At 38.7% G+C, this 11,871-nt stretch overlaps 1 pseudogene; it reads right to left on the bottom strand.

The window, feature by feature from the left end:
* Window positions 1–2,369: 2,369 nt before the first annotated feature.
* LOC136670441 (U2 spliceosomal RNA) lies at window positions 2,370–2,474 on the bottom strand (annotated as a pseudogene).
* Between the last annotated feature and the right edge of the window lie 9,397 nt (window positions 2,475–11,871).

Consider the following 11,871-nt stretch of genomic DNA (forward strand, 5'->3'; position numbering starts at 1 on the left):
TTCTCTGGGCGCTCTGGTTTCCTCCCACAGTCCAAAAACACATGTTGGTAGGTGGATTGGTGACTCAAGTGTCTGTAGGTGTGAATGTGTGTGTTGCCCTGTGAAAGACTGGCGCCCCCTCCAGGGCGTATTCCTGCCTTGCGCCCAATGATTCCAAGTAGGCTCTGCACCCACCGTGACCCTGAACTGGATAAGTGGTTACAGATAATGAATGAACGCTTACATTGTGCTCACTTCTCATGTGCAGGGAGCCGGTCTAATCAGAGTATATATAGGTGCAGAAACTTTTGGCAAGCAGGTGGTCTGAGGCTGCTGTTTAATTGGTTGTTCAAAATTTTCCACAGGGCACAGCTTTATGTGCCCCGTATACACCCACCCTTATTAGAAGTGTCAGTATTGGCTTAATTTTTTAAAACATCATGTGATTGGACAGTCCCTGAGTCGATTCATTAACTGATCATCAGATGCGGTTCGTCAACTCGGCTCACGTTGAACAGTTGCAGGTTAGAGCAGCATTTCTTTCAAAATGACAGATAATTCAGTTTTGTCTTAAGAAAAACACATTTTCACAAAGCGTTCACTTCAAGAAAATAAAAAAATAAAGGAGCTTGGACTGGATCGTTACAATGTACAAATTCAGCAGCAGGCAAGTGATCGAGGACGAGCTTACACCCGGGCATTTTCCAGCTCTTGTTATGACAAACGGAGTTGGCTAGCTGGATGTGATGTAACCTTGAAGAGAATTAAGACTTTTCTGAGAAACTCCAGTGACCCAGTAAAAGCTGAATGCACTGGCCATGTTGTCAATGGAGAAGAGACTAGTGACTGAGATTGCTGACTTTAATCAGAATGTCATTGAGAAGGCCAGAAAGAAAGGAGGGCAAAATTCATGTTTAAATATTAAGGCTTTTTTTTTTTTTTGCGCGCCCCTCAAATATTTTAGCACCAGCCGCCACTGCTGGTGTAGCTCTTGGGTGATTTCTTACATGTGAATAAGAGATGTGTTCAGTAAAATTAGTCTGAAGGTGAATTGTTGAACACCTCTCTGTGTGACATCTCAAGCCGTGGTGTTCTTGCATCTTAGAGGCGTGGTTTTAGTATGAGTGCTGAATGTAGGCAGTGAGAGTTTTTTGTTCAGATTTGATTTAAAAAAATAAACGGGCTTACACTTACTGGTTCCTACAAAGTCACCTAATCAGCAGGACATGAAACCAACTGTTCTGAACAGAGCTGTACATCTCAGTGGGGCTGTGTTGTTTGGTGTTTGTGGCATTTTGACCAAAGCATTTAAAAGACATTTTATTAAGACCATAGAGAAATGTGGACAAGGGATAAAATCTCTCATACATCCAAGTCACTAGGTGTCAATATAATGGCTATTTCCTAACATGAAGAAGAATCACTGGAGAAATTGACTGATTACAGTTTTTGTGGCATAGCATATTTTAATATTGTTTACTATGTTTGCATTATTATTTATGCTCATGTACACTATATTTCCAAATGTTTCTTTTCTGCACTAACAGCTTCTACTCTAACTGAATGGCATTGTTGAAAGGCTGTGATTGGATTAAGCCACAAGAGCATTACTGAGGTTGGGTACTGCTACTGGATGAGTCGTAATGGATCACAGAATTATTGAATGGAGCTGCATCACTCTAGAGGTCTACTAGACTGTTTTCAAGCCCCAGTGAGGAAATATGTTTGTAGGCACCCGTTAGAATTAGTGAATTCAACTAATTAAAGGTGCTTCCTTTGTCGAATGTCTGTGTACACTGAAGCAGCTCCATTTAATAACTTAGTGATGTTTTGGAGTAGCTTTGTGATCCAGAATTTATCATCCAATATCAGTACTCAACCTCACTAATGTTCTCTTAGCTGAATGAAGGCAGATCCTCACAGCAATATTCCAACATCTAGTGTTAAGCCTTTGAAATCCATTAGTTATTTATCCAGTCATATTTAGACTTACTTAGACTTAGTAATATTCTATACTGTTTAATTTCATTCTGTTTGAGTTCTGTGCTGCATTGACTTACACCACAGGCTTTGGAACATTAACGTTTTATGTTAGCCCTAAATGATAAAAATCTAGAAGTCATACAGTTTTTGCTGGATGCTTCTAGTAGTAATTCTGTATTTAGATTTAGCTGATATTTATATATTTCTACTATTTCTGACATATATTTACACACACACACACACATATATATATATATAAGAGAATAACCTTTATTGATCCCCTTTGGGAAATTCTCTGCATTTGACCCATCTGTGCTAGTGAACACACTGGTGAACACTGGGGGCATTGAACACACACAGAACAGGAGCAAGGGTTTGCTAACCACCTTGGTGCCCAGGGAGCAGTTTAGGGGTTAGGTGATTTGATCAAGGGCATATAGAGGATGTATCAAACATTAAACTAATAAGAACATATACTACACTTGATCTTAGCCAACAGGCACAGAAGAGATTTGGAAAGGTACTTTTACTAGAGGGCATAGGTATTTTACCAGAGTATTAGTACTTTTACTGAATGATGGTCTTAAAACACTTTACAAGCCCATGATTAAAGCTCATGGAATCATAAAAGAACGAGATCAGCATTGTTTACTTCCTACTTTTCTCTGGTTCTGGAGATATTACTGGTCATTAACATTGGAATGAGAACATGCCATTTCTGCCCTCTAGTGGTCAAGCATATACAGTGCACTGAGTGCAGTTAACCTTACAAATCTTTTATCAAGCTAATTTTCTTAGGCCTGTTCACACGTAAACTTTAAAAATAAAAGGATAAAATGGATTCCTTGAGCTGTGCCATAGAGGAGCAATGTTTTGTTCCCTAAAGAACCATGTTTGTTTAAGAGATGTATGAGCGGAAGAACATGAACAAGACTACCCCAGGGAAATGCACAAATCAAGATTTGGGACTTTTCACACCCTTACACTCAAGGATGTGGTTCCACACACATATAAGAACAAACACAGCTGATGTAGTTTTTATTTTAATACTTGTTTGTAAATGTATGTTTAGAATTGATTATTTGCACGGCTTGGCAGGGGACATTTAATCTCTATTTACTTGTCAGACAATAATTTGTTTTCATATACTTAATACTGTTATCAGCTCAACACATGCAGGGAAGATTTATTACCTGATTCTGTTATGTAAGCTATTAGATGCCTCAGTTGGATAGCACTGTGCTGAAAATGGGAAGGAGAGTTTGGGTCATTCTACAAAGACAGAGGGTGGGGGGTATAATAGCAGTAAAACACAAATTCATATTGGTACATATAGCTTATTTCTTAATTAACTTAGTTTTATTTCAATTAATTCAACATTTTAATACATCCACAACATTAATATTTCAAAAAAGGTTCAAACAATCTTAACAATGTAGGTAATTTCTTAAATGTATCAGGATCTAATTGTTCTGCATTTTGGTCTTGTGTCTGTTTTCCTTCTTGTCACCTTAAGTCACGCCCTGCACCTGTGAGCTGGTGTTGATTATGTGATCAAGCTCACAGGTGATCAGTTAACTATGGAGCAGGAATAGAACAACGTCTCCGTCTTTGTTCATGCTTTTCAATATTTGAAAATCCATTGTCTAAAATCCTCCAAAATGCAGTGTTTGGCATATGCTTCCGCTTCCCTGTACCACATTGCATGACATAATGAATGGCCACTGCCTTAAAGCAGCGAGGTGGAGTAGCCAGCATTAGCAGATTCATGCAGGAGTGGTTACATGACTGAGAGGAGCAAAGTTGGGAGGAGTAAGTGGCTTCCCTGTCTGTTGGATTCTTGGGGTTCAGCCAGGACGACACCAGGCTGAGAATCATGTCTCTGGACCCAAGTTCCTAAGGAGACTGGAGGACTTGAATTGTGACCAGAACGTGAATTTGTTGATGACTCAATTCATAAATTGATAATCCATTCCAGCTGCAAGAGGAGGAGCAGGAGGAAACATAGGAAGGGTCATACTCTGAGCCCTGGCCAGTGTCAAAGCTTGAGCCCAGCTTCAAGCTCCATACTGGTCTCCAGAGGATTGCCAAGGGTTCTGGGGACTTTGTTAAATGACTTCCTGCTTTGGTGGATGTCGTCGCAGGAACGCCTGCCTCAGTGGATGTCATCTCATGACCGCCTGCCTCTGTGTACATCATCACAAGACCACCTATATTCATGGGTGTCATAGCAGGACCACCTGCCTTTGTGGACGTTGTCTCATGCACGCCTGACTCAGTGAATGTCGTTACAAGACCTCCTGCTTCTTTTAGACAGGTCACAGACATTGATTCAGCCAGTGCCAGCACCAGTTTCAATTCCCAAGCTCTTATTGTGTTTCTATTGTGACATGACCCCGATCTCAGAGTCAAACTAAGCCTGTGCCATGTTCTTCTGTGCAGCCATTCCCTGTACCTAGTGTCTCTTTACTGTTTTTGGCTGTCATCTACCTTCATCCCCATTTTATGTCATGGACTTCTGTCTGTTTTCTTCATGTCCTAGTTCCTGGGGCATTTTGTGTCTGCCTTGTTCTGCGTTGTTTGTTTTGTGTTTTAGGCCCATTGTTTGTTTAGTGAAGTAGTTGTCATTCATGGTCTACTTTTCTACATATTTTAGAGTATCCCTTGCTTCAAACACAGCTGAGGCAACTCATTAACTAATTACAAACCCTTTCCTGAGTTGAACTGAGTGTTTTAGAGCAGGGAGAACATTACAACATTCAGGTCAGTGGTACTTCAAGACTAGGATTGAGAACCACTGGTTTAGTATTAGTGCCTATGCTTGTACTGTGTTTTTGTTTCCTGCAATGCCCCTGCTCACATTTCTGTTGTGTTTTTATGCCTCTGGTGAGCCATTTTTGAGGGGGGATGATGTTAGCATTTGTCATTTTTTTTCTGTCTAATTCTGTGCCTTTTTTAAATTTGTTTTGACCTTGTATTGTAGGAGCCATATACCCTTTTCCCTTACCTATCTTCTGTAGCCACGCCCCACACTATTGTTTCCTATTGTGTCTGGTTAATTAAGCTCTGTGTTTAAAGTCTTAGAGCCTGTCCAGAAATTAAAAAATAAATAAATAAACAAACTATCTCCTCTCTTTTTTTGAAAATATGTCCTTCCAGATGAATATGAAAATTGCTGCCATAGTAGGCTATACTACCCCTTTAAGAGAGACATTAAAACACCATTAAGCATGAGAGAAACACCTTGGTTTGATCACAAATCACTCCACACCCCCATGTAGTGCATTACACAAGTTATGTATCTTGTCTTATGTATCTGAATCTAGATCTTTATATTACATATTTCTAATACAACATAATTTTTTACTTATTCATATTTATTAAAATATGGGAATCTGAAATCTAGTTTTGTTGTAGTTTGATGACTTAACATAATTTATTATCTACGTTGAGAGGAGATCCATCCAGAGACAGACATGCTGTGTGATGTCAGCGTATCTGAAAACCTTAGTTTTCTTTGTCCACACGAGAACTGTGACAAAAATCTACATCTTGGAGAGCCACTGTTTTCAGTGATCTTAAACAATAATTTCATGTAGACGGGAGGCCAAAATGCAGAAAATAAACCGCAGTTTTTAAAAATGAATAGATCAGTGTCAACAGGGCTTTAGTTAGTCGTTCATTGTGTGTGACTTCAGTTCCCTAAATTTCTCTTTTGAGTTTTTCTAAATTTGTCTTTGTAGTGTATGCCTGTGTATTTTCTGTGTTTGTTAAAATTTACCATCAGCAAATGCTTCCACCCTTTTATCTCCTGCGATCCAGTCATGACAAAATGTATCACATAGAGCATTTCACTTTGCCATAGCTCAGCCTTGAATATCAAAGTTAAGCGTGAGTGCGGGCACACACACACACACACAGTCTTCCTGATAAGAAGGGGCCTTGAGCCCCTAATGCTTTTTTGATCCACTGTGAAATAAATTGGCAAAAGAACAGAGGAGAAAAACAGAAGTGTTGCTATTGTGTGTCTTTCTGGTAGTTCTGAACACCAGGAACAGCCAAACTCACCTCAGATTTTCTCTTAAACAGTTTTTTACCCTTGTGGCCCTAATATGCTATATATTCAAAAGTGCTTTGACATCTGCTCATCCAACATTTCTTCTGAAATCTACCTAGGTTTGAGTTAGGATTAAAGGAAGTTCACAATTTTAACAAGAACACTTTTGTGGATGTTTCATCACCATTTGCTGCTCTCCAGTCTGTTTGCATGCTTGAAACCAGTTTAAAGTGTTTATGAAGCCCCAGTATCTGTAAATGGGTAAAAAAATCCCTGAAGTGTCTCGATCTGGTATGCTAGGCTTTCTCTCTCTGCTCACAGCAGAAAAACAGCATTTTGGAGATTTTTAGTCAACAAAGAGACCTCTAAACATTGAAAAGCATGAACCGAGATTAGGATATTGCTCTATTCCTGCTCCATATATGTGCAATATTGACTTATTATTGCTGTAGATGGAACTGACTCTAAATTCAAGAGAGTGCTAACTGCATGAAAGTAAACACAGAGCAAAAGTGATACAAAACCAAACTACTCAAGTTACAAACAAGTTTCTATGGTAATTCAAGCAGTGAATAAAACCTTACAGCAGAAGTCCATTTCAGCCTCATACAAACAACAGTGACAGTAAACATACCATTCCACCATAAAAGACGCTGAAGCTTCTGAACCTAAACAAACCAGAGAACAGCAATTCCCCACAATCGTAGACGCTGCCTTTAACTGTCACATTTCTTAATGGTCAATATTTACCATGAAGGAACCACCTAAAGACCTTTCATATAGTGTAAAAATCCAGGCACACTCAATCTTTTACAGAAGAAGAATGTTTTTTATTTTTATTAATGTATTTTGATTTCACACAGGACACAATAACAGCATTAATTCTTAATGCCACACAATTTTCACAATTTAAATGCAATTAAATATAAGTATGGGTCCCTAAGGAAATTTTCTCTTTTAAATATGTAGTCTGTATTTTAGTCCCATCTGGATACTTTCATCTGATTTTTCAAGCTAATACTGCCTGATGCCTGGAACTCACTCTCAACAACATGCTGTACTTATTGACTGAATTTTTTAATCATTTATTTGAACTCATTTATTTAGATTTAATTTGCATTATTTATGTAGTCTAGTCTAGACCATTAGGACACAGTGGCCTCTCTTCCACTGCAGGGTCAAATGGCTCTGAAAGCACAGAGGGTAAGGCTTCTGGTGGCATTTCCACACAAATGTTCGGCACACAATGCTTACAAACCTGGCTAAGCACGATTTTCTCAGCATTGTTAGCTAACAGTATTTGGGGCCACAAAACTGCTTGGTGGGAGGGCTTATGATGTAATGATCTTCTGATTGGTTCCATATCTGTGTCACTTTTGTTTCAGAAGTCACTGTGTCTTTATATTTTTATTTATTTTGCTTTAAGTTCGTAAGGTACATTTCTCATGGCAGAATGCTTACTTGCTAACTCTGTGAAATCAAATCAGGAATGTGAGACAGGACACGACTGACCACAGCAACTCTCATATAATTATTATGAGACCCACTTACTGGTTCCAATTTATCGACACAGCAAATGGAAAATACAACTGTAAGCGTTCTAACAGGTCCTCACTGGTGCGGAACAGTACAGCATGTCCTTAGAAATTATTTGGCCCTGGATAGGCCAGTGTTTCTATGGCGTCTTTTCCACTGCAGGGCAGAATGGTTCTTAAGGCCATTCCATGTTAAATCAGGAGCAGGAAGTACACGGCGTCTCATAATAATTACCCAAGTTGGCATGCTAGAAAAATGGAGAACTATACATTTTGTATTTCTTTTTCGTGTGTAAACATCTCACAAATATTACACTCAGTAAGGCACTTACCTGCAAACACTTGGCAGGACATGTGGCTAACAGGAGGACTCATGTGGTCAAGGTATGTTATAACTACTAAAACATCATATAATACACATTTTTAAATTTATAGGGAGAGTTTCATTTTTCTCAACTCTAAAAACGTTGCTTTGTGGTGTAAATACATGTTTGAGCAGCAAAAGGCTTAAAGACCTAATCTTCAATTACCTGTGTCATTTAAGCCCTGGCAGAGAAAAGTTCTGTCGTTCTGAATATGACTTGAAAATCAGTATTGCTCATCAAAAACACACACCATTGGTGCAAACACATCATAATTAGTAATGTGTCCCTTTATTTTAAGCTGATGTGAAAGTGCTATTGATCTATAAAGAGTGGAAATATCAGTGAAAGTAACATCACATCATCAGATAAACTGCATTTTAGCAGCTAATAAAAGAACATGCAAATAAACATATTAGCACACACAAAATAAAATAACCTTTGTCAGGTTTGTAGCATGTTTTACTTGCTATAAAAAAATAAACTGTCATCATCGTATCATCATCGACTTCATCATTATCTCTCTAGGGCAGTTTATTTTTCAAGCAAAAACTGCTCCAGCTGCACAGGTTACCTGCATCTTAGCTGACCCCTATCACATGCTGTGTGTCTTACCACTGTTCACCACAAGATAGCAACTGAACACTGCAGTCAACTATGGTCAGAATCATTACTTAACAGTTATACTTTCTGATATACATAATCATATCTATTATAATATAATGTAAGTTATAACATATTTCTATTAAAATTCATATTTCATAATTGGTTAAACACACTTAAAAGGCATCATAGCTTCAGGAATGTCTGATATTGTGCATTGTATGACCCTAACAATAATTTCTATTATAGACTAACCTTAAAGAAATAACTTCATCTTTACAATGATTCAACCTTTATACTGAGACTTATTTCTGTGGGTGTATCAGACATTCTGTGTTAAAGATATTTTAAACATGGGCACCTCCATGTCTGGGGGGGGAAAGAACCATTTCAACTGGTTCATTCAGGGCCTACAAATATTTGATTTCTCTTGTGATTTGCATTTTGGTGGAAAAAAAAGAAACATTACTGGTAAAAATGATTGTACCTATATAGTAATAAGGAGGTTTCCTGAAAAATCCTAAAATCTGCTTCATGATCTGTTCATGATCTTTGAGATTTTCCTACTGGTCACTGTGGTATGTCAAAGTTCTGTTACTACTTTAAATGTAGAACCATCTTGACCATGTTCGAGAACTTGTGTCCATTTCTTATTACAGAATTAAACTGAGCAGAGTATCTGGTGGCTGTGTTTGGATCAAGTGATTTCTCGCCTGACACAGATGTAAATAGCAAACATAGCAATACTGGAGGAGATTTGAATTTGGCTTTTCTCTTTTAGTCAAGGTGTGGTTTTACGAGAGACAGAGACAGAGACTTATGAAAAAGTTGATTTATTTCAGTAATTCGATTCAAAAAGTGAAACTTGTATATTCTACTCATTCATTACACACTGATATATTTCAAGTGTTTATTTCTTTTAGTTTGATGATTATAACTGACAACTAATGAAAACCCCAAATTCATTCATTATCTGTAATCGCTTATCCAGTTCAGGGTCGCAGTGGGTCCAGAGCCTACCTGGAATCTTTGGATGCAAGGCGGAATACACCCTGGAGGGGGCGCCAGTCCTTCACAGGGCAACACTTTTGAGTCGCCAATGTGTGTTTTTGGACTGTGGGAGGAAACCGGAGCCCCCGGAGGAAACCCGGGTGGACACGGGGAGTACACACCAACTGCTCACAGACAGTAACCCGAGCGGGACTCGAACCCACAACCTCCAGGGAGCTGTGTGACTGCGACACTACCTGCTGCGCCACAGTGCCACCCTTCCAGTTCAGGGTTGTGGTGGGTCCAGAGCCTACCTGGAATCATTGGGCACAAGGCGGGAATACACCCTGGAGGGGGCGCCAGTCCTTCACAGGGCAACACACCAAATCAGTATCTCAGAAAATTAGAATATTGTGAAAAGGTCCAATATTGAAGACACCTGGTGCCAAACTCTTAGCAGCTAAATAACTCAAAACACCTGCAAAGGCCTTTAAATTGTCTCTCAGTCTAGTTCTGTAGGATACACAATCATGGGGAAAACTGCTGAGATTGGACTGCAGCTGGAATCAGTGCTTCAAGAATCACCACGCACAGACGTATGCAAGACATGGTTTTCAGCTGTCGCATTCCTTGTGTGAAGCCACTCTTGAACAAGAGACAGCGTCAGAAGCGTCTCGCGTCCAAAGTTATGTTCTCTGATTAAAGTAAATGTTGCATTTCCTTTGGAAATCAAGGTCCCAGAGTCTGGAGGAAGAGAGGAGCGGCACAGAATCCACATTGCTTGAGGTCTAGTGTAAAGTTTCCACAGTCAGTGATGGTTTGGGGTGCCAAGTCATCTGCTGGTGTTGGTCCAAAGTGTTTTCTGAGGTCCAACTCAAAGCAACCATCTACCAGGAAGTTTTAGAGCACTTCATGCTTCTTGCTGCTGACCAACTTTATGGAGGTGCAGATTTCATTGTCCAACAGGATTTGGCACCGGCACACAGTGCCAAAGCTACCAGTACCTGGCTTAAGGACCATGGTCTCCCTGTTCTTAATTGCTAGCAAACTCACCTGACCATAATCCCATAGAAAATCTATGGGGTATTGTGAAGAGGAAGATGCAATACTCCAGACCCAACAATGCAGAAGAGCTGAAGGCCTCTCATAACACCTGAGCAGTGCCACAGACTGATCGACTCCATACCACGCTGCATCACTGCAGTAATTCAGGCAAAAGGAGCCCCAACTAAGTACTGAGTGCTGTACATGCTCATACTTTTCAGTTGGCCAGCATTTCTAAAAATCCTTTTTTGTGTCGGTCTTAAGTAATATTCTAATTTTCTGAGATACTGAATTTGGGGTTTTCATTAGTTGTCAGTTATAATCATCACATTAAAAAAATAAACACTTGAAATATATCAATCTGTGTGTAATAAATGAGTATAATATACGTTTCACTTTTTGAATGGAATTACTGAAATTTATCAACTTTTTCACGATATTCTAATTGTATGACCCGAACCTGTATACTGTCAATTTTACCTTCTAAAGTGAAATTATCCACAGCTTAATTTTTTTTCCAAGTAATGCAATAGATACTATACTCATAGTGTACCTAAAATATAATTTCAGTATCTTGCACCTGGATTTTAGTAGAGAATTATTTTCTCCACAATAAAACACATGCTAGCACAAAACAGGTACTACCACCTGTAGCTCAATTGTAGTTTGGTAGGCAGTTTTCTAACATTAGCTAATGCTTAAGCAAGCAATTAGCTAATGCTAGCATACATGGGTTTTCTATAACCAAACATGCCTAGTTACTGTTATAACATATTAATATATAGATTGCATATGACAAATAACAAAAATAATGTAGAAATTCATGACATCTAATGATGAACATCTACAGCAGAGATCAAAATTTGAGACAATATACATTTTCCTAAATTTGACACTGACAGCTCATCATAATTGAAAGATATCCTAACATGAACAGAAGGGATGTGACTGAAGCATATTATATCACGTGAAAGAATATTATATATCACAATACAAAAACTTGATTATGAAATTTGAAAAAAATATGTGATCAAAAATAGAAAACACTTGGCATACTTCACAGTTATTAGTGCTAATCTGGCAACACTGCTCAAAGGTAACAGTAATCCTGCAATGTTATGTTGTCTTGATGAAGGTTGAAGGAAGGCAAGAGATGGTGGTGGTTCTCAGAGTATGATGAGAAATAATTTAAGTGGCCAATAAATTGTGGTCATCAACATTTTACATTCAGAAACTCTGCGTGTTTAAAGGTGGAATGGTATGTTTGAGGTGGTAAAAAACACAGTTGTTTGTACATGGCTGAAGATTAAGTTGTAAG

This window comes from Hoplias malabaricus, chromosome 1 (assembly GCF_029633855.1).
Source record: "Hoplias malabaricus isolate fHopMal1 chromosome 1, fHopMal1.hap1, whole genome shotgun sequence".
In the NCBI taxonomy this organism is placed as follows: Eukaryota; Metazoa; Chordata; class Actinopteri; order Characiformes; family Erythrinidae; genus Hoplias; species Hoplias malabaricus.